Source organism: Macrotis lagotis, chromosome 6 (genome assembly GCF_037893015.1).
Source record: "Macrotis lagotis isolate mMagLag1 chromosome 6, bilby.v1.9.chrom.fasta, whole genome shotgun sequence".
Classification (NCBI taxonomy): domain Eukaryota; kingdom Metazoa; phylum Chordata; class Mammalia; order Peramelemorphia; family Peramelidae; genus Macrotis; species Macrotis lagotis.
In genome coordinates, this window is record NC_133663.1 from 179,067,163 (window position 1) to 179,091,456 (window position 24,294).

At 32.0% G+C, this 24,294-nt stretch overlaps 1 protein-coding gene and 1 non-coding gene across 2 annotated transcripts in view; both read left to right on the forward strand.

Annotated features, from left to right (window-relative positions):
* The window catches only part of MYO16 (myosin XVI), an 851,952-nt gene that overhangs the window by 679,986 nt on the left and 147,672 nt on the right, over positions 1–24,294 (forward strand). The window lies entirely within an intron of this gene.
* Positions 9,459–9,565, forward strand: LOC141492457 (U6 spliceosomal RNA). Its single transcript, XR_012469923.1, has one exon. It is a non-coding gene; the product is annotated as a U6 spliceosomal RNA (small nuclear RNA).

Sequence of the window (24,294 nt, forward strand, 5' to 3'; positions counted from 1 at the left end):
CAGTTAGATGATATAAAGGATAGAATATTGGGATTAGAGTCAGGAAAGCCCTTCATACTGAGTTCAAATCTGGTCTCAGAATTTACTAACTGTGTGACCCTGGACAAAGTCATTTGCTCTTTTTACTTTAGTTTCCTCATCTGTAAAATGAACTGGAAAAGGAAACAGTAAACCTTTCCAGTATCTTTGCCAAGAAAGCCCCAAATGGGGTCACAAAGATTCAGATACAATTGAACAACCAAACAACAAAAATGTCAGGCACTATGCTAAACATTGGAATAAAAAGACTGAAAAAGAAATAACTATTCTTTCCCTTGAGATAAGTCTGTACAGAGATAAGTAAATAAATTATATAATCAAAACATACAAAGTGATTTTATATATAGAGGATCAATAATTAATGACTAGGGAATTGGGAAGTTTCTTTAAAAGAGATGATACTTGAGATGCGTCTTGAAAGAATCTGAAAGTTTGAAAAGAAAGAGGTAAGGAGGTGAATGAATGAATTCTAGCATGAGAAATATCTTGTGTAAAGAAACAGAAATGATGTGTGGAATTTACCTTGGAGAAACAGCACTATCACATTGTTATCTAGAAGTCCATTGCCTTCCAATCCAAAATTTCTTAATATCACAAATTTTCTATGCATCTTGAGGTTCATCCTATGCCTATCTTTTATTCAATAAAATAATTATGTTTTGGGTGGGACCAAAATAACTCCACAGAGAAGTTTATGGTTTAATGACATGACCTTGTTTAAGGAAGAAAAAAAAACACTGAAGGAACTGCTTAGTAATAGTATTAAAGGTTTTAGTATTTTGCTTGGCATGGGGAGGAATTATGATCAGCTTTCTCAGATTGCGATTGGATAGAATCCCTATTAGAAACAGGTCTGAGTCATTTAGCTTTTTTAAATGACACAATTATTAGTGAAAGGTCATGCCATAGAACTAAATTGGATGTGGGGGAGGGAGCAAAGAAGATGCATTTTAGCTCTTGAGTTAAAACTAATAGGTAATAGCTACCCAGTACACCAGGCAGTCCCCAAGAATCATAGACCTATGTTGGAATCTTCTAGAAGTTTGGTTTGTTATGTGAAAATGATGCCAGTTACTGTCAATGGATCTTTAATAAAAATTTGAATTAATAAGGTCAGAAGCTATTAAATACTGTAAAAACAGACAGCCCAGATATAATTGGCAAAAGATAAATGTGATTCTAGGAGGGTTTGCCAAGTCTAACTGCAGTGTCTCTGCTGAACCTGCCTGCAGCATTGGCTCATTTTTTGAAGCTTTATAAAGAGTGGGAGGGAAGCCTATCTGTAGCTTCTTTATGAAATGTGAAAATGAAACAGAAGGCTAAGCAATAACTTGTATAATTCATCTTCAAATTAAACAAAAGACAACCCAATTCCATATTGATTAATTGACTATGGTCAATGAATCCTCTATGATCTAGCCTGATTTCTTTTTCTAGATACAATGGAAACTTCAAAATATTTGGGGAGGTAAAAAGGTTTAAGGCAAGAAGTGACTGGTATTTGTCTTATCAAACTGATAGACTTCCTAATTTCTGCTATGCCAAGTGAAATGTTCCCTACTGTCAGCGGGCAGCCAATCAAAATGTCACTATGAGTTGAATAACAAACTTGAAGCATTTTGTAGTCTGAAAAAAGTCAAAGAAAAACATACTGAATGATTGCAATGCTTGGATAGCAGTGCATAATATAAAAGGGGAGAAAAGTTTAGTTAAAGGATTGAATCACATTCAGTTATTGTTCCCTTGTACTAAATTTTATCCTTGAAAAGACCAGTTAACTTTGTTCAGTGTCAGGGTCAGAGAACATTCCCTAATCCTGGTCAATGATCTTGCAAATGTATTCCATTGGTTAAAAAGGAACTAGGTGATGGAGTGTGGATGGACAGTTGTAAAAACAATTGGAAGAACATATTCTTCAGGACAAGTCAACCATGTAATTGTCTCTCTGTGAAGGGCAACATTTTCATTTTTAAGCAATTAATTTAAAGAGAATGACACTAAAGAGCAATCACAGCTAAAATTTTTGAAACCTTAAAGTAAATAGCAGAACCAATCACCCTCCAACAATTTATAGCTAACCAATAATTTTTTTTCATAGACACATTGTCTTCAAAACAGAAATGAAAAGGATCAAATAAAACATCACCTCCCCCGTTATCATTATCATATCACCACTACCATCACCCATTTTTTTTAATTTTCAGATTCATAAACTATTTTCCCCAGAAGTTTCTTAGGTAGAAAAGGGAAGTAGTACTGGTATTATCAGCCTCATTTTCCAGATGAAGATGAAGTTCAGAAAGGGTAAGTACTTATCCATGATCACATACCCAGGTTTCTTAGGTCAAGCCTTATGCTTATTCCACTACAGTTTAATCTTTGTGTTCTGACCGTAGCATGATATGTTTGATAAATTTAGTCGCATGCTTAGAAAACTGTTTCTCAGCACACCATATTTTAATCTTCATTGAATAACTTCTCTAAGACAGTTTGACCCTCTAATATGCATCTTTAGACACATTAAATGGATTGAGTAATAACTTGTGAATCACTGCTATACTCTTTTTACAACATCTTCAGCACACTGCTAGTCTCATTACATCTAAATTACACAATTCATTTTGTAATATAGTTGATTATACCCATATGGTTGTTAGTGTGTGAAAGTTCTCTTGTTGTTTTAAATTAGAAATACATCAATGTGTTACAGTACCATAAGAAGACCTAAGGAGGAGTAAAGGATTAATGACATTAAGTTGTCTTACCATTCATTGCTAAAAGTGTTTGGGGAAGCATTTTACATCATAGATTGTTTTTAAAAAGCTATAGCTGAATAAAGGGGAAAAAAAGAAGTTATTAAGCAAAAACACTTTCCATATTGAAAGTCCTATGATAAAACAACATTGAGAAATGAATTTGTTTATTTTTTAATTCCTAAGAAAATAAGTTATAAAAGAAGTATATTTATCACCTGATAGCTAAAATTTCATCTTTTTCTCTCTAGTTAATATTTCCCCTTACCCTGGAAATAATGTTGTATTACTAATCTTATCTAATTTTATTTATTTATCTGTATATATATATATATATATATATATATATATATATATATATATAGTCAGATAGACACTAGAATCAAGAGATTCCAAGATGGTGGATAATATTTCATTTTAATCTCTGTATCCTCAGTCCCTGTGAAAGTGCTTTGTGTATAGTATGTTATTAAGGACTTATTGTCCTTATTAAATCTAGTTAAACTTCAATTTGTCAGATAAGATTGATTGAATAAAAATGAAAGATACTGGAAATTAATTTTTACCATATATTTCTTTGCATTTAATGCTATAGGAGATTCATTTTTAAAATGTTACATCACAGTCACTCTTATACAAAATTCTCACTCATCTTTGGTTGCTGCCAATGGTCTGGGGGGGGAGAAAGTATTCTAATTTTTTGTGAGTTGCTTTTTCCAGTACTCTGAAATACAGATTTTAAGATTATATATTGAAAACTAGGAGGGACCTAGAGATTATCAACCCAACCTCTTCATTTTATAGTGGACTGAGGAAATATAAAGCAAGAAATTAAATTATTTGTCTATTGTTACCAGCACAGCTTGAGTGTATGTACTATGTGAACCTAGGTTCTAACAAGTTCACAGCAATTTTACAAGGATCCAAGTTTGTATGCCATTAGATATTCTGAAGATAAAATTGAGGTTAGTTAACTAATATGTCCCCTGTAAAAAATGAAAAATTTAAGAACTGCAATCACCAAAAAATTTGCACATTTGACCAACCACAATTCTAGACATACAGAAGACTCATAATGAAACATACAGTCCACCTCCTTAAGAGAAATGATGGGCTCAGAGAGCGTTTTGAGACATATATATTTTTGGACATGACCAAAATCTGAATTATTTTTGTTTGACTGTGCATATTTGTTTCATGGGTTTTGATTGAAGTTATAAGGGAGAAAAATTCTTTAATTTAAAATATTTTTTGAAAAAAATTAGCAATGAAATATTTGCCTGCATTGCTAATAGAAAGACAGGAAGCTAAATCCAGCTAATAAAAGTCCCATATTTTAATTGTACTCATATCAATATTTGGAAGCTTGGCTAGAGAAGTGGCAACACAAAAAATAAATAATTACATTACCAACATGTGAAACTCTGTAGACTGAACTTTTCTGCAGTGACCTAAACCCTGTACAAAGAATATCTCACTTTGCTTTGATTCCACTAACATATCCCTACCAGGATTATTCTACCAATGTTTACTTTAAGAAGTAGGTTTCTAAGCATTAACTGCTTCATGTGTATCCTTAGTTAGTGGTAGTAACACAGTTGAAATGATGAGATAAACATTGATTTGTTAGGTGTCTTTGGCAATCTTCTTTCAACTTTGATTTGGATTATGGATTATACTTTCACTTGACTTCTATACAAACCACTCTTCCTTCAACTTGACTAACTACTCATGTTCATTCTAACACTTCTGTGAATGTTTCTGAATTTTCTACTCTAATACTTTGCTTTCTCTCTACATTCTGTCCTTTGGAAATTTCATTAATTCTTACACCCCAACTATTTATTACATAAATAATCAACTCTCCAGTTTCTTCCAATTCTATACTCACTTCCCACATGATCAGCAATCTATTTGATACCTCTAACTGAATGTTATGACAATATTTCAAACAACATATATAAGAGGAGGTTTATTTTCTTTTTTCCAAGTTCCATGGTTGATCTAGGTTCCTAAATTAGAAACTTCCTTGGTACCTGATTGTTTATCTCTCTTCTTCAATTACCAAGCCCAGTCAATTTTACCTCCACAATATTTCCTCATCTATTTCCACCATCATTTTATAGATCCTTATCACCATCTTACTCTGCAGTTAAAGTAACTTCCTATTAGATATTGCCTTTTCAACTTTTTCCCACTCCCAACTATGCTTCATACTTCTAAGACAGATGTGTTAAATTCTGGTCCATATGAACCCAGAATAATTGAGAAATTTAATAAAATAAATAAAAATACAATAAAACATAAGCATAATTAATATGCAATTATGTAATTTTCTAAATCAATATGTGGTGCATAGGGATCTTTCTAATGGTTTAATGCTCCCCCATTCAATTGAGTTTTATGTTACTATTTTAAATGATTAAGCTTCCTTATGCATAGACTGGTCATTCAACTCCTCCTCTATTCAGAAATCTGAATTATCATTTATGTCTACCAAATAAAGTTCACCTTATGCTTGTACATAATCTAGTGTCAACTTTTCCCGAACTCATCTGACCTCTCTCCACATAATCTATACTTTAGTCAATCTATATTTCTTAGTTACTCTGCATGACTTATTATTTTCCTGCTTGCCTAACTTTGCTATTGCTGTTCCTTCTGCCTAGAATATTCTCTTCCCAATTATTCACATCAAGTGTCTAATATAGAGGTCTTCACACAGTAAGCATTTGGCAATTGTTTATTGAATTGATTTGAAATGCACTGTATGCTATAGCATTTATTTACACATGGTCTTATGCTCCCTAGCAAATGCAGAGTATTCTCAATGATATTCACCAATTTTGGAATGAGTAAACAATGTCAATGATTGAGGACATAATGAAATTTCTTTAAAATATGTTTTGCGGGGCGGCTAGGTGGTGCAGTGGATAAAGCACCGGCCCTGGAGTCAGGAGTACCTGGGTTCAATCCGGTCTCAGACACTTAATAATTACCTAGCTGTGTGGCCTTGGGCAAGCCACTTAAATCCATTTGCCTTGCAAAAACCTAAAAAATAAAACCTGAAAAATAGAGTCAGTTCTAGAATTAAAATAAATTGTCCATTTGGAGTAAAAACTCTAAGTAATATTTGCAAAAATGGGTGAAATATTTTGTCTTGAAAAATAGTGAAATAAAAAAACAGAGCAATAAAATGAAAACCAACAAATAATGTAGTGTTTACAAATGACTAATTGTTGAGCTCAGAGAACACAAAATCAAGAAAGCATTTTAATATCTAATAGTATAAATTATGTATATTAACAATTGTTTTTGCTGTCTTTACACTACTAAAGCAAAACATTTTTTTTTAGGTTTTTGCAAGGCAAATGGGGTTAAGTGGCTTGCCCAAGGCCACACAGCTAGGTAATTATTAAGTGTCTGAGACCGGATTTGAACCCAGGTACTCCTGACTCCAAGGCCGGTGCTTTATCCAGAACTGACTCTGGTTTTCAATCTTTTCTTGACAATCCAACTTTGGGCAAATCATTTTAACCTCTCTGAATATTCTGGGGTTGGATTGAACTGAAAGAAGCTATCCTGAGAGTAATCTGGGTGTCTCTAAGTCTAAATCCTGTCTCTGAAAGTCCAGGCCCTAGAATTACAAGTTGTCAGCAAATTGAAGTTATAATCAATAATTTTCCTAATTTTGAAGGGTTCTTAACTCTTTGATGTGATGCACAGGATGAAGAAATTAACAAGAAGTGTTTGTTTTCTTCTTACTTCTGGTAAAAAAATAACAAAAATTTTATTAAAAGTTGATAAGTACCTCTGAACTATCTGTATTTAAATATCCAATAAATTTAATAAGAAAAGGAGGTAGTAAATAGGGGCGGTTTGGATTTTTGAAATATGAGTATCCAAACGTCTACAAATTGTTCATAAATCTTAAGATTATCATGTATTATGAATATTTTTGAAAGAAGAGAGGAAGTGCTTAAAGTGGTAAGCATTAAACAGAATCACACTCACAAATTAAAGTGACTATATCAAAATGGACAGGGAATGACTAGCTATTGCTGTGGTAGTCATATCAGAATTAGTTGTCTGTGTCATTCAGTCATGCATTAAATAGAACAAAGGTCAAAGTTAACATCAAATTAGAAGGATAAAGATCAGAAGACAACACAAGGAATAATTACATACCTGCAATGTAATCTATTGAAACTAACTACTGATGCTGAAAACTGGGAAATGGGAAAAAAAGACATAGTTATTGACCTTGATTAGCAGAATTTCCTGTAAAAAATTTAACCCTTTCCTCCCCATTAAAATAAAACAAGGAGCTAAGGAAAACCAGAAAGCATCCAAATTTACAAATTTTGTATTCTTGCAAAGCAGAGAGACATGGCAGTCAAAGTCAATTCTATTTTAGAATATAATCTCATTCAAAAAAAATCAGGGGGTCAGCTAGGTGACACAGTGGATAGAGCACCAGCTCTGGAGTCAGAAGTACCTGAGTTCAAATCTGACCTCAGACACTTAATAATTACCTAGCTGTGTGGCCTTGGGCAAGCCACTTGACCCCACTGCCTTGCAAAAATCTAAAAAAAAAAATCAAGGATGATGGAATAAAATGATATGCAGTATCACCTTCTAGAAATTAGAATGTAGTAGAAGTGAATTCAAGTCTACCAACAGCTTAATATATTATCAAATTAAGTCACATCAACTCAAGAGCATTTACATATAGCTGTGACATTAAAAGGAATCTAACTGCATTTCTATATTCTATTATCATCACGAGTAGTAGAACCCTTAGATTTTGACTCTAGATAACTCATTACCCAATGCATTATATACAAGACCTTGAAATAACAATTAAGAAGTTGAAGTCAGAATCAAACCCAAAATATGCACTACTAAATTCTGTGGTGAAGGTGATATAATCTTGAAGGCATCATTGAAATATGATTGTACAAGATATGTCAGGGATGGAAGAAAACTAAAATAATAGAAAAGTCACAGACAATTTTATTGTCCCAAAACAGTGATTAAATAACCCTTAATAACTATTGACTCATATGTTTGCCTTAAAGATAAGAAGTTTGTACGAAAATGATAGACTCTCATATCCTGAAGAAATTATGAGAACTAGTGTGTAGATTTGTGAACAATATTCTATAGTGAGAATTGACTAAAGTATACAGAGAATACAAGGCTCCATTATTTTTGTTCTTCCTTATAAAATAGCTTAAAAGGATAAAATGTGGTTCATATTTTTTTGAATTTTTAATTTAATAAGAAATATCCCAAACATGTATTAAGATGATTAAATATAGGGCAACTAGATGGCACAGTGAATAGAGCACTGGGCCTGGAGTCAGTAGTATTTGAGTTCAAATCCAGCCTCAGACACTTAATTACCTAGTTGTGTGGCCTTGGGCAAGCCACTTAACCCCATTTGCCTTGCAAAAACGTAAAAAAAAATAAACTTATGGGATGGCTAGGTGGCACAGTGGATAGAGTACTGGCCTTGGAGTCAGGAGTACCTGAGTTCAACTCCAGCCTCAGACACTTAATAATTACCTAGCCGTATGGCCTTGGGCAAGCCGCTTAACCCCATTGCCTTAGAAAATCTAAAAAAAAAAAAAAAAAAAAAAAAAAGATGATTAAATAAGTAATCTCTGATATCTCTCTTTAATTATGAGTGTCAAGTGAAAAATAAAACAGGGAACTAAGTGGTCAATGAAGACATTGGGTACTAAATAGAAAAGGATGCTCATAACAAAGTGATGAAAGGATTACTCACAAAATGGTAATAACTTCCATATGCCCCACCATTTGATGATGCTATTGTCCTGATTGTATCAAGTTTCAAAACATTAAGCTTATTTTAATGAGATCTGTATGTACTCAAAATAAGATATTGTTAAGGACTTCATCAATGATTTCCCAGTATAGGGAATTCCCAAGAAAAAAAGTTAAATATATATGTGTGTGTGTGTGTGTGTGTGTGTTTGTGTGTGTGTGTATATATATATATGTGTATATATATATACACATATATATATATATATATATATATATATATATATATATATGCATGTTGACACCTTCTTTATAACTTGTGGTCTTAGAAGAGAGGTTCTTATTTTGTTTTGTCTTGGTCCCCTATTCCTGTCTAGTATAAGTTGTATGCAAATCGCTTCTCAGAATGTTTTAATTTTTAAATTATTAAATAATTTTTAAAATAAATTATTTAAGGCAATGGGGTTATGTGGCTTGCCCAATATCATATAGTTAGGCAATTATTAAGTGTCTGAGAAAAATAAAATTGAAGAGTGCTAAATTTCAGTTAGAGATCAATAAAATTTAAAAAACTGCATTTTTCCCCATTCAATTTTATAGATCCTCTGAAATCTATCCATGGATCCTCCTATAAGGGAGGACTTTGGGGGTCAAAAATGCTCTTTAAAAGTCACCTAGAGGGGCGGCTAGGTGGCTTAGTGGATAAAGCACTGGCCTTGGAGTCAGGAGTACCTGGGTTCAAATCCGGTCTCAGACACTAAATAATTACCTAGCTGTGTGGCCTTGGGCAAGCTACTTAACCCCATTTGCCTTGCAAAAAAACCTAAAACAAACAAACAAACAAAAACAAACAAAAAAATAAAAGTCACCTAGGTGCTCAATTTGGCAGCACATATACTAAAATTGGAATGATACAGAGTAAATTAGCATGGCCCCTGCACAAGGATAACACGCAAACTCGTGAAAAACCACCTAGGTTACCAAGAGTTTAAGGGACTATCCCAGGGTCACATACCCAATATATTTCAGAGACATAGATTGAAACCAGACTTCCGTGGCTTCTAAATCAGCTCTTTAGCCACAAAAAGAGATTAGGTCAAATAGACCATAAAGGAAAAACTAAACAAATATTAAAAAAAAAAAAAAAACATAGTGTACAAAATTTTATTTGCAGTAGGATTAGAATTTTGGAATTGATACATGTATCTTGGATTGTCATTGCAGGTGAACAGTGTGTTGGGTTCAGAATTGAATAATAAAAGAGTAGATTATATTGCATTTTTGAAAGTACATGATGTTTTCAGTGATCCCAAGGTTCTCTCTAACACAAAATTCAAACTTCTTTTAATACGTATTTTGTCCTGTTGATGCTAAAGGGTTATAACTACTAAATAATAGCATTGTCTCCCAAGAATTAATGTTGCAGATTATTCAAGTAAACCCCATCATGTTTCCAATGATTATCTGCATAGTACAAGATGAAAAGTATATTAACAAGGAAATATTTCATTGGAAAAGTAGTTTGTGCAGGTCATGGAAGAAGAGCAAGGGGTAATCTATGAATCTACTTAAAACTTGAATGATATTTCCGAATTAATGTAAGAGGAAAATCTACGGAAGAAATGGGAAAAAGAACCATAAGAAATCTTGTGTGGATTAGAATATGCACCTGTGGAGTTAATGAGATTACAGGTTGATATTTGTTGCAATCCTAGGTTTCAATTGTATATTTTGGAAAAAACCCTAGCAATTTTAAGGCTCTTTGAAGATTATTAGTAAAATAATCTACCTGGTGCTATTAGTACATGGATATTTTGGTGAAACTGTAAATTCCTTGGGATAGGGGTGTTCTTACTTGAATTAGAAAGAAGAGGATTGAAGGAGAGTAAAAAGAAGAACAGAAAAGAGAGGAAGAAAACATTTATTAAGTTCCTATTTTGTGCCAAACACTGTGTGAAACTCTTAACAAATTTTATCTCATTTGATTCCTCCAACAAGAAAAAGTGCTATTATTTTTCCCATTTTTTAATAGCTGAGGAAACTATTTTTTATTTTAATTTTAATTTATTTCTCTCCCCTTTATCACTCATGCAGGTCTATATTTTTAGGGGGGGTATTATGTTTACTCTTAAGAATATTTTAGTAATGTGTAAAAAACATTATTTGTACAAAATAAAAATAAATAAGCAAACAAACAAATAAATAAATAAATAGCTGAGGAAACTGAATAAGCAACCTGCCTAGGGTCATATAACTAGTAAGTATTGGAGGACAGATTGGAACTTCTCTCTTCCCTAGTTCCAAGACCAAAACTCAATCCACTGTGCAACCTAGTTTCCTTAGGAATTTAATGATAAGCAAATAGAGATATAAAATTAACCAGAGTAATTTTCAAAACAGGTATTTGGGGGCGGCTAGGTGGCACAGTGGATAAAGCACTGGCCCTGGAGTCAGGAGTACCTGGGTTCAAATCCGGTCTCAGACACTTAGTAATTACCTAGTTATGTGGCCTTGGGCAAGCCACTTAACCCCATTTGCCTTGAAAAACTTAAAAAAAAACCCAGATATTTGAACATATGTTTTTGCTTTCAAGATCCAGTGATTTTTCCTCCTACCTCCTCAATCACTAATGCAGATCACAAATATCTCTTCATCTTCTATGTGCTTTTTGTCCATGTTCTCCCATATATTCACTATAGATTAATATCCAAAACATTAGAGGGATTCTTCTATTTCTTTAATTTCTCAGGACTTCCATCACATCACTTGAATATAGTTCAACCATCTTAAAAAACAAGTTTAAAAGATCTTTATGAGAAATTAATGTTATTACTAGGAAAGTAATGACTGTAAATAATTACAGTAAGAATTTAAGCAATGTTTTACTTATCAGGAGAATAATTATTTTAAATGAAAGATAAATGGTTCACAGTTATAGCCAAATCAATTCAAATTGCTACTGTGAATGGCATGTTATTTTGTAGCTCTCTCTCTCTCTCTCTATATATATATATATATATAGATAGATAGATAGATAGATAGATCTATATATATGTTCTATTACTTTAATGCTATGCCATTTTAAAAAAAGATGGCTCAATTTTATCCATAATTTGACAAGAATCAACTTAACATGGTATATATGGTTTCTGCTAAAAAGTAGACTATGTATGTATGAATATTGAGGTAATAATATTTTTTTTATTAGCAGGGATTTAGAAAATTTCACAATTGGAGCAAATATAAGGCCTATCAGAATACTGTGCTATCAACAGAATGATTTTTAGGCATTTGCAATTAGGCTTTTAAATGAATCTTAGAATACCACTGCTAGCAAACTGCAATACAGCCTTGAGATATGGTTTATGGTTTGCATTTTAGCAGAAACCACATTTACAGTGTAGAACGAATCCATTTTCTTGTCAAATGATGCATAGAATTGAGTCATCATTACTTTTTTTAAGCATAGTATTAATAATAGGATAAACCTAGAGACTATAACATGCCTTAGTCAGAGCTAAAAGACAAAAATCATCCTAAAATTTTCTGTTTCTAAGGAAAACAGCTATAACTTTATAGAATTTGAATCTTTCTATTACAACTATAATTGGGACACTTTGTCACAGAAAGGAGCTTCCATTTTATACTCAAAACATTGTACTTTTGTAGAAAGATGGAAATTTTAGAATGCCCTTAGAATTATCAGGCCACATATGGAAAAAAAAGAGTTAAGCAGGGCTATTGATAGAAATGAGAAGAATAATCTTGAGAAATGACAGGTGATGAGATATATAACTTTTTTTCTTGATCTGATCTCCATAAATTAATAATTAGGGTCCCATTCAAAAAAGTAGAATCTCAAATATTGTTTGTACATATGAAAAATATATGTATATATAAAAATGTATTTTATGATCTCTTTAAAATATTTTATTTCTGAAGACTTAAGAAATGAAACTCATAGGCTTTATTTTTTAAAAAAGAAAGCAAGTATATAAACTTAGTTTTTATTTTTTAAAAAACCAGCATAAACTCTACCTACATGCTTTTGCTGCAGGGGACCTTCCAAATTCTATTTCAAGTTGACTTTTATAGAGTCAGCAAGAAGGAGAAAACAAGACATTCATTATGTAAGCTGAGAAAATGAATGCTACTAATGGTGTCCCAAAAAGGGATGTGCCTCAGCAGTTAAGTATGGCAAAATTCCATGCTAATGAAAATGAGATTTTACAAAACAAAAATGAAACATATCATACTCTCAAACATGCCTATTCATAAGACCTTGTTGGCAATTCTCAACATTGACTATTTTCACCCAGTTGAACTTGTGAGCACCCATGAAATAGGAAATACTTTTCATTTTTCCTTTTATATCAGATTGAACATTTCTGAATGCACAGAACCCTTCAATTAATCCTCATGGGATGAATAGGGACAGGTATTGGACCTATGAATTCATTGGCATAGAGAAGTTCAATCTGAGGAAACTTTTTACCATCATGTTGCTATCTTTTCTCTTACTTATGGTTTTCAATAATGGTCTAGAGCACTAAGGAGCCAAGTGACTTGACTCAATTCCAGAGCCAGTTATGGCACACAAATTCAGGTCTTTGAGGTGAGATACACTACTATTCAATGATAGAATGATTGATTTAAAATGACTTTTCAAAATTTAAGCTATCACCAAGTTTACTGGGTAACAGGTTCACCAATACAAATAATTTAGCAAATACCATTAGAGTATCCAGTTTTATATAGCTAGGCTATTTCTTTGTACCATCTGGCAAAATTGCTTTCTTTGAGAGGGTTTTAAAGTGTCAGCATCCATATGAGTTGGAAGTAACTGGCATGGAGTCAATGGTTTAGGTAAAAAGTCAAAATCTTACCAAAGTAGCATGAAGTTTTTAGTGAATCCCTTTGTTAACAGGTTCATGCTCACTTGGTACAAACAGAAATATCATAAATAAAGGATGATTAACTGACTGAGCTTTGTTTTCTTTATTGCTATTCAAAACTTTCTTTACTAATTAACTTTTTGGTTTGCATTTCTGGTTTCCTTAATTAGACTATAATGTTCTCAAAAACAGGGCCTATTTATATCCTTATAGCCCTATCCCACCCTCTACACCTGATACTGTTTCATATAAATACTCAGTATGTTTTTTAGAATGAATATCTATACAAATACATTTAAATAGATCTATGATCTTGTTAATATAATTTGGGGCTTCCAGTGATGAAGATCACAATTTGTCCATGCTTTTCTATCCTCTTTTACTCTTATTTTCTCTCCAAAGTTCACCCTGGAAAATCTATCAACATACCACAAGCCTTCCTTCCTTTTTTCATGATCTGAGGGTCCCAGTGGAACACTCTGGCTATCTGCTTTTCATCCCTCTATCTTTTCATGTAACCAGTTCATCTTGTCCTCTTGCTGCATAATTCCTTATGATTTCCTTTACTCTAGTTATAAATAGGAATAAATTGTTTAAATATTTTAATTTGCTTATACCTACTATGACTCTTACCATTACTTTAATTCTTTGAAAGCAGTGATAGTCTTTCCCTTCCTGCCATACAATAACACCAGCAATTATTGAAAAGAAAGGACTTTGCTTTTATGAGAAGCATGAGAAGCAGCAAATATTATTTACAATTTCCCAAAGTCAATCAAGACCACTGACATCTTTCTACAACCCTGGGTCTAAGTCATTGGCTCTCTGTACTGTCTGTCCCATATATGTAAGCTATTAGACAAACCTTACAAGGATTCATCTAAAGCATGTTGAAATAAACAATAGACCATCAATGTATCACACGATCACAAAGTAAATGCAAAACTCAGAAGTTACAACAAAATGTGGATCACTGTGTGAATCTATTCTGAACATTTCCTATGCTTTGGCAGCTTGTCCATAATTCAAAGTTTATACATATTATAGCCTTAAGTTTCATGCATTTTTATGTTTCCAAATAGTTTAAAAAGCATGTATTATTGTCTCCAATCTGTAACAGGGTCTCCAATCTATAACACTGTCCATATGTGGATATATTTCTCTCTAGGTTATTTTCCTGTTCCTTGGTAACTCTCTTGTGAATGACTTTTTATACCAACTTTTACTCAAAACCTTATCCTATATAATTGCTTCAGTTCTAACCTAGTATAAAAATTAGAATTTTAGAATTTCTGTATGCCTTTATATTTTTGGGTATCTAGAGCAAGAGTGTTATTATGGCTACTGGGAGAGAGGAACTTTGCTTCTGTGATACTGGTTGCTTCAATATATTCAGATCAACAGTAGATCAATTCACTGAAATTGACTGAATTGACCAAGCATAGTAAAATGATATGGTAACAACTTCAATGGAATTTGTAGTGGTATTGTTATTGATTCACTGGTATAATATTGAGATGTCCTATATTCTCATGTTAGGTGATATTCTTCAGTACTTTTTAAAAATTCTTATCATAAGTTTAAAAAAAACTTTAAATTAGTATGATTGCTGAAAAGATTACTACTAATATATTTAGCATTATAACTCCTTGCCATCCATCTTTCTTTTGAGAAAGAAGATTCCCTTACATACTACTTGATAGGCATTAGGTAATGTTGTTAGTAAAAAAGTCTAGTCTGTCTGTATTCCAACAGTAACGGAAGTCAATCAATTTCTTTCTATGATGACATTACATATAAAATAAATAAATTATATTTTAAAATATAATTTCAGTCTCCTTTACCCTGGCTCCTTAAACTCACATGAGAAATTAGAGATGAAAGTGCACCTTTATTTTGTTTCCTTTTCTATGTTCTCATGTCTAGAAATGTCCCTTCAGAAGACAAGTTATCTTAAACAAATATATGAATTTTTAAATGAGTAGATTTCTGTTTCTCTTTTATATAACAAGAATGATATAAAAAGGCAAGCAAAATACTCCCCATGACCCTGAAGCTAAGAATGGCTTTTATATTTTAAAATATAAAGTAAGTTATAAAATAAATATATATAAATAAATATTTTATATAAATATATAAAACAAAATAAAAATGTAAATAATTTTTTGGCTGATGTTATTTTGGTCTATTTTGTTTTTTGTTTTTGTAAAACAGTGGGATTAAGTGACTTGCTCAAGGTCACACAGTTAGGTAATTATTAAGTAACTGAGGCCAGATTTAAACTCAAGTCCTCCTGACTCCTGTAATCTATCTACTATGCCAACTAGCTGCTCTTTTTTTGTTGTTTAGTTTGGGGTTTTTTGCAAGACAGCTGGGTTGGGTGGCTAGGTGGCGCAGTGGATAGAGCACTTGTCCTGGAGTCAAGGAGTACCTGAGTTCAAATGTGGCCTCAGACACTTAATAATTACCTAGCCCTATGGCCTTGGGCAAGCCACTTAACCCCATTGCCTTGCAAAAAAACTAAAAAAAAAAAAAAAAGACAATGGGATTAAGTGACTTGTCCATTTTATCTTTAATAGCTTATATATTTTAAGTAAAACTGTCAGACAGACTAGAGTTTGCCGACTCAATTTAGAGAAAAGTATAATTTTGTAATAATAGTCCATCATTGATAAAGTATTGATTGTATAGTACAGTATAGTATGGTATAGTATTATATTATAGCATATATATATATATAGTATAGATTTAACTGTTAATGTTTTGATCTTTATAGAAAAGGCAAGACAGAGACAGGGGCAGAGAGATAGAAAGTTGATTATGGGCCTTCATGCTGATGAAGTAGTGTTGTTGTTTGTTACATGCTTTATTTATTCTCATCTGTTTATATAATAACCTTGGGTGCCTTCTTACAAGTATTTAAGTTAATATTGGAAGAATTCAGCTTCAAAGCTTCAACAGTGAATTGAAATTCTATATTGTATGAAAGCAGTCACAGAGACTCCTCCTGCACATTTAATTTTAGGAAGTTTCTCAATAGCTCCTGATTATAGGTACTATTATATGAAAATATTGACTGAGTCTAGAACATACATATCAAGTTCAAACACACTATCATTTCCTGAGAAGTCATATCTCCTAAGAAGTCTGGTATTTTAGCTTGTAAAAACTAGGTATAAAAATAGATAAATAAATCAAACACAAATGGGTTTAACATTGTCTATCTTCAATCTTAAACTATAATCATATCACAGAATATAATCCCCTTTATATCACTGATTATTGGTGCATAGATTTAGACAAGACAGGTCAATCTTATTACTGAAAATAATCACATGCAATGGTTTTATGTAATATGATTAGCTTATGAAACATGTGACAATCTTATCAATATAAATATGCATTTTATTTAATTCTATAATAATATGCAATGCATGAATATACATTTATATTAAAGATTTATATATTCATGTAAGTATATACATATATGTCTGTACATACAGCTACATGCTATGTGTATGATAATAAAGCATAGTCTGAATGATCCTGCATGAACAAATAAAACTTATTCTAAATAGATTGCCTAAAAATTGTTGAGCACAAAGCTCTATTTAAACCTAAAAAGTCATAGAATGAAGCTGAAAAAATCAATTAAATATTTTCCTGCTCCAAAAATGAAGAAAGGGTCAATGATAATGCTGGCCCAATGGTTTGCTAGTATACTTGGCTCACATATCTATGCACAGGATATGATCTACATTAGGGGAAGAAGAACCCACAGGTGCATTATCTAAGTTTCAAAATTACTTCTATGTATGTACACACATGCACCATAGGTAAAGGGAGAAGTGGTAGGTAACTAAGCTGAAGTTAACCAAAACTAAAATTCCTTATGATCACACCTATATATCCCCTGATATTGAAAAATTCAAGTCATTTTTGTAAGACCTTCCTCCTCTCACATCCCTCTGATGTCTTTTACTATCCTCCCCTCCACTCTTTTCTCTGGTAAACATGTGGCTCTTCTTGATACTCTTCAACCTATCCCTGTCTTCTCCAGTACATTATCCTCATTATTATGCCCTTTCTTTTTAAACTTTAATTCTTTCTCTGCAGGAATCTTCCCTGAAGAATAGAAACATGCCATTTGTCTTATGCATCATTTTAAAGATCCTCACTTGAGCCTTCTATCCTAGCTAGCTTTCTATCCTAGCTTTCTCCCTTCTCAGTTAAATTCCTCAAATTTATTCTTACTTTTAATCTTCTTTTCCAAACCTTTGCAATATGGCTTTTGACCTCCTCATTCAAATGAATCTGTTTTCTTCAGAATTACCAATGAATGATCTCTTAATTAGCAAACCTAATGGTCTATTCTCAAACTTCTTCCTTAATAACCTCTCTGTACCATTTGGCACTTGTTAATCACCTTCCTTTCCTGGATGCTTCCTCATATCTGTGTTTTCATTAAACTGCTTTCTCTTGTAATTCTGTCTAACTATGCCTTTTCAATCTCCTTTTCCAGACTTTGATCCATGTTATTCCTCTTTACTGTGAGTCTCCCCCAATGATCTGGTCTGACCACACTTTCTTTTTAGTCTGTATAATCCCTCTTCAGTTCCTCTGATTCCAATTATCTTCTCTATTCTTATGTCTTCTACATCTATATATCCTGCCCTGGTCCCTCTCATCAGCTCGTCATGTATTAGCAAAATACGAATTCAAATTAGATATATAGTAGGTATCTCAAACTTAATATGTCCACAAAGAGAACTTATTATCTTTATCCCTTAAACCTCTACTTTTTCAAACTTCCATAAATTTTCAAGGTCATTGACTTCCCAGTAATTCAGGCTCTCAATTTCATTGTCACACTCAACTTTTCAATCTCACTCATCCCATATAAACAATAGATTGAAAAATCTTGCCATTTTCTGCCTTTACAATATTTCTTATATGTGAACTCTTCTTTTCACTTGCTTAGTTCATTCTCTCACCACAACTCTCTCCTGAAGTATTGCAACAACCTTCTATTTGATTTTTTTTTGCCTCATTTCTCTATACTCCTATCTATCCTCTACTTATAAACTAAAGTAATTTTCAGGAAGTTCAGGTCTAATCATGGTACTTCCAAACTCAGAAAACTCCACTGACTGCCTATTATTACCAAATTTTAATATAAAAGCCTTTTCTTTGGTGTTTTTGTTTTTTTGATTTTGCAAGGCAATGGGGTTAAGTGACTTGCCCAAGGTCACACAGCTAAGTAATTATGAAGTGTCTAAGGTCAAATTTGAATTCAGTTCCTCCTGACTCCAGGGTCGGTGCTCCATCCACTGCTTCATCTAGCTGCCCCCTTTTTTGGATTTTTTGAAACATTTCACAACATTGGGTTCTTTTTGCCAGTCTTATTTGCTTTCTCCTATGAACTCTGTGATCCAACTATATTGTTCTACTTGTTGATTCTTGCATATCTCTGTCTTCTCCTTCCCTGTTTTGTCCTTCTTTAGATTGCTTCTTAGAATCTCTAGTTTCCTTCAAGGCTTAGCTCAACTGTCATATTCTGTAAGAAGTTTTTTTTTTTTTTCCCTAGTGTTCTCTATCTGCTGGATTCTTCCTCTTTAAATCAATCTTCTACTCTATATGTATATTGTGTCCATATCTATTGAGAGCAATGGTTGTTTGGGATATTTTTCATCCCTGGCATTTAAGCAGATCTTATCACATAATAGGCAAATAATAAATTCTTGTCAAATGATTAATTTATATATATATACATATATATATTTGTATATATATAATCTGAAATATATCATTTGATTATTATATCACCAAATAACCTGAGCTTTTATTTTAAAAATTAAGATTAATTATGTTTAGAGAAAAATGTTTGAATATTTCTGTTTATATAAGCATACTGATACAAATATAACTATTTTTCTCATTCTTAAATAATTTGGGAAGAATCAATTGATCAAATGACTACTCATATCACCTGTACTAGAAATTTTTATTCTACAACACCTATATCATCATTCACTGTTCCTCTCAATAAAACTAGTCCATCACTCTAATTATTTTAGGAAATATTGGAAAATATCTTTTTTTTCATTTATTTTTGAGATTTTTTTTTTGGCAAGGCAGTGGGGTTAAGTGACTTGCCCAAGGTTACATAGCTAGGTAATTGTAAGTGTCTGAGGCTGGATTTGAATTCAGGTCCTCCTGACTCCAGGGCCAGTGCTCTGTCCACTGCCCTGGGAAAAAAATTATCTTAATGGTAATATCCATTCATGAACATCAAGGACAAAATCATGTCATTTTCCTTTATGATTTTTCATCCCTAAACTATTCTCAGTTGTATGATTGCTTTCAGGTTATTCATTCTAGAAGACAACCTGTACAGTTATTTAGAGGAAATAGCAGTATTTGCTCTGACTCTTTTCTAGGCCTCCATGTCCCGTACAATTCTTATTTAATAGCTAGCTCATCCTCTAATTTTGGAATTGTGTGCTTATTTTTTTTAAGTTATCATAGTATAGATGCTTCTTCATGCTGTGTTCTCAGGGTCATTGTTTCTAAATGACTTTTCAGGCAATATTTTTCAGGCAACTCATTTAGAATCAGTTTCACTTACAGTGATTGATATTTAATGAAATATTATATATACACATACATGTATATCGATTCATTTATATTTCATAATATTGGAAGTATGCATATTTATATGTATATACATGCCAAAATTAATAGAACTTGTGATTTTGTGTATAAAAAATGAAAGATGAATATATATATTACTTAGCAACAGTTTCATCCCCAAGCACTTCATTCTTTAGCATTCTGTGATTCTGACAAAGGTTAATCAGAAAGAGCAGCAACAAAACCATTATCATATTTAACCCACAAAGTACAACCTCAGTCCTCTTCTTCAATTTACTATCTCTAGAACCAAGTCTTATTGTCCTCCTTCATTTGTGAATCTATGCTTATTGTTAACCCAGTCTCTCCTTTTATGCTGTTCTAGCATCAAAGATCAGTTTGTTCCATTTAGATTTCATATATCCATCATGGAAAAAATTATATAAAGAATCTATATCTGGAGAACTCCACATTAAGTATCAGGTGTTAACCAAAATGATAAAAAGGTAATCTAAGACTTTTATATCTTAAATGAGTGTCATGTGTCATGTCTTGACAATAACACCAAAAATTAAAGGGAAATATATTAATTAGCAAATCTATGCCATTCTAGAATTTAATTTTTTGTTCAAATTGTTCTTAGTATTAAAAATTTTGAGAAATATTTTAATTAGTATTTTCTCTGTGGCATTATCCAAAATTGCAGCTTTAGAGTGAATTTAAAATATAGAAGCACTTGTATAATCATTCAAATGGTAATAAGAAAAAATATTTCTCTGAAAATCTCCTCAGCTGGCTTCCTTTTCCTTTGTTTATTTTTATTTTACTTAACCTATCATTTACCTATAGCAAAACAAAGTGATTGCAAATACCCATGTTAACAAATCATAATTTCATACTTTATTGGTTTCCCTCAGTTTAAAGTATTGATATATAAACTGAAAGGAATGGAAAACTTATAATTTCATGATATTTTAGGACTTTGGATGTCAGTGTAACCCAGACTCTAAAGCTTCTATCCCATGAGCCTATTTACACTGGAAGACTTAGTTTCAAGGGGCAAATAGCTACTTCTCCCTTCAGTGATCTAATGAGAACCCTGAGGGTTTATGGTTATCTTTCTAATGTTATTCCTAATGAGCTCTCACTAGTGTGTTACCCCTTTGATTATCAATTGATATCAATTAGCTAGAAAGTCTTAATTAGCTATTAGAAATGAGAATCTACTAAGGTAGTATAATTTTTAAAAGTAGATTAAAGCATCCTCCCCAAAGGATAGGATTTATACTCTTCAGCCAATTCTAATATGTTATTTGTAGTCTCATCTCATCTCATCTAATGGCTTTCATTCCTAAAAATTGAGTAAGAAATTTTTTATACCTAATTTAATGATTTTTAGTATTGATTGACTATTTCAATAGCAGTATCGCCTTATAGAGGTATCAGCATATAAAACTTCTTGGTAGTTACTTTAATTCATGTAGGATAATTTATTGATTCATTCAATCAACATGCCTCCATAATTATGCAGAAAACAGAATTTTGTATTCATTTTATGTTTTGTCTTTCCTAATATGTGTTCATATTGCAACTCCCACCCAATAGAATTAGAGTATAATTTCCTTGAAAGGAGAAAGCATTTAAACTTTTTTGTCTTTGTATTCCCAGCATTTAGCACAAAGTATTTATAAATATTTTTAACTATATGGCCCTATTTTTGTACATAATGGAGAGCTCTCTTCAAAATTTTGATCTAATGCTTCATTTTAGAATGAAAGTGACTTTGTTTCTCAGTGGTCATGTCAGCAGAGAGCACATTTAGTCAGATTCTACAAAGCTGAAAATGTTTTGAGCAAAGTTTATGAAGGAAGAATCATCACCTAAGATTCAGCCTAGCTAATTGCATAGTGTATCATCACTATGCTGTTAGTTAGCTAGTTATGAAGTCATTATTTGTACATTGCAAATCAAAAAATAAGAAAAATTGAAAACAGCCTTAATTACTCTTTATTCTACTTCTTCAGTAGTAGAGTAGAGTGGAAGAAAGAAAAGCTATTTTAGGTCTCTTTTAAACATTAACTTAGCATCTTTGTTCTTTAACAACTAATTGACATATCACAGGAAGAACTGAACCATATAAATATTAAGAACCTCAATAGGAATGAAGTCAAATGATTTGAGGAAGTTTCAAATAAAAAAAGATATTTTATAAGCTTTCCTAAATAGAGTAAATAAAAAGATAAATTCAGTATTATCATACACCCAAACACAGTAACAAATAACCTCATCATGGGATATTTGGTAACACTGGATATTTGGTAAGATGAATAACATTAAAGAGTTCAAGGTGACAATAATAAAAAAGACTACAGCAAAAATAATCATAACTCAATGATCAATATTGATATAGAATAACAAAATGTGGAAAAATCCTAGGACAAACTAACAAGATCCTACCCTTATTGCAAGGTGACTTAGAAATATATACAATGACGACATGAAAAGAATTGATTTGCAATCTCAGGACAAGATTTATCCTCTTAACTCTTTTTTTTCCTATTACCTATATGACTTTGCACAAATCATTTAAATTATTTGACCTTCAGTTTCCTTTATCAGTAAAATGAAGTGATTGAACGGTATGAATTCTTATTTCCTCCCATATCTAAATTCATGATCTGTTATTTATGACCTTAATGAAAGTATAAGTGCAAGAGAGGATGCTAAAAATAAGTGGGAAAATAAACTTCCAGTTAGATAACGAAAGAGAAAAAAAGGTTATAGACTACTCAAAAGTTTTAATCCTATATCTCATTGATTTTCTTTAATGATAGAATTAATGATAGAATCAGATAGTACTGATTATGGTAAGCATGACAATTGTGACACACAAAAAACTAAATTGACTATACTTTAGCAAATAGAAACATAGTTACTAATGTGAGTATGATATCAGAATTAATGCACAGATACTGTGCTATCTGACAATAAGAGCAAAAATACAAACCAACATAGATTAGAAATAAGGATATAAAGAGAAGATATTGCACATAATTACAGCAGCTCTATTATGACTTATTCAAAGTAGCTATTGATTTTAAAAAAGCAAAAGAGATCAAGAAAATGATACTGACATGAAAGATTATCATTTATAGAAGTTTAAGTAACAAAAATCAATTGCTAGAATGAGAATACTAAAAGAGCCTAGAAACCACCTCAGCCAGCACATATTTTATATTGCCTTGTTTCCAACTAAGGTTGTACAAGCTTAGACTCTAAATTCACTTGAAAACATTTACCCTGCAGGCAATGGACTATTACAAATTGTTACTGGATTACAAGGTAGCAATAATAGGGTTGAATATGAGTCTTTGGAAATTTTAATGAGATACTCATTCAATCCAGAAGATTTTAAGAACACATATATGAAACTAGAAGGAAGACAATAGACAAAAAAGTATCAGATCTATTAATTATTTATTTCATTTAGTATTTTATTTTTCTCAAGTTACATGTAAAAACAAGATTTAATATTCATTTTGAAAACTTTGAGTTCCAAATTCTCTCCCTTCCTCCCTCATCACTCACTGATATAGGTTATACATGTGTAGTCAGAAATAGTAATAGTAAAGAAAGGTTATAGTAAAGAATAGTAAAGAAAGACCAAAACACATAATGAGAAGACATTAAAATTAAAATTCCTACATCCAAAGCCTCCAAGAAAAATTTGAACTGGTCTCAGGTCTTGGAAGGGCTCAAAAAGAATTTTGAAAATCAAGTAAGAGAGGTAGAGAAAAAAATGGGAAGAGAAAAAAAGCGATGCAAGAAAATCATGAAAAATGAGTTAGTTGATAAAGAAGACACACATACACACACACAAATACTGAATAAAATAACATCTAAAAAATAAATTAGAGGGGGCAGCTAGGTGGTGCAGTAGATAGAACATCAGCCCTGGAGTCAGGAATACCTGAGTTCAAATCCAGTCTCAGACACTTAATAATTACCTAGCTGTGTGGCCTTGGGCAAGTCACTGAACCCCATTGCCTTGCAAAAACTAAAAAAAAAAATAGATCAAATGGTAAAAGAGGAACAAAAAAGCCAATGAGAAGAAAAATTCCTTTAAAAGCAGAATTAGACAAACTGAAAAAGAGACAGAAAAATTTACTGAAGAAAAAAAC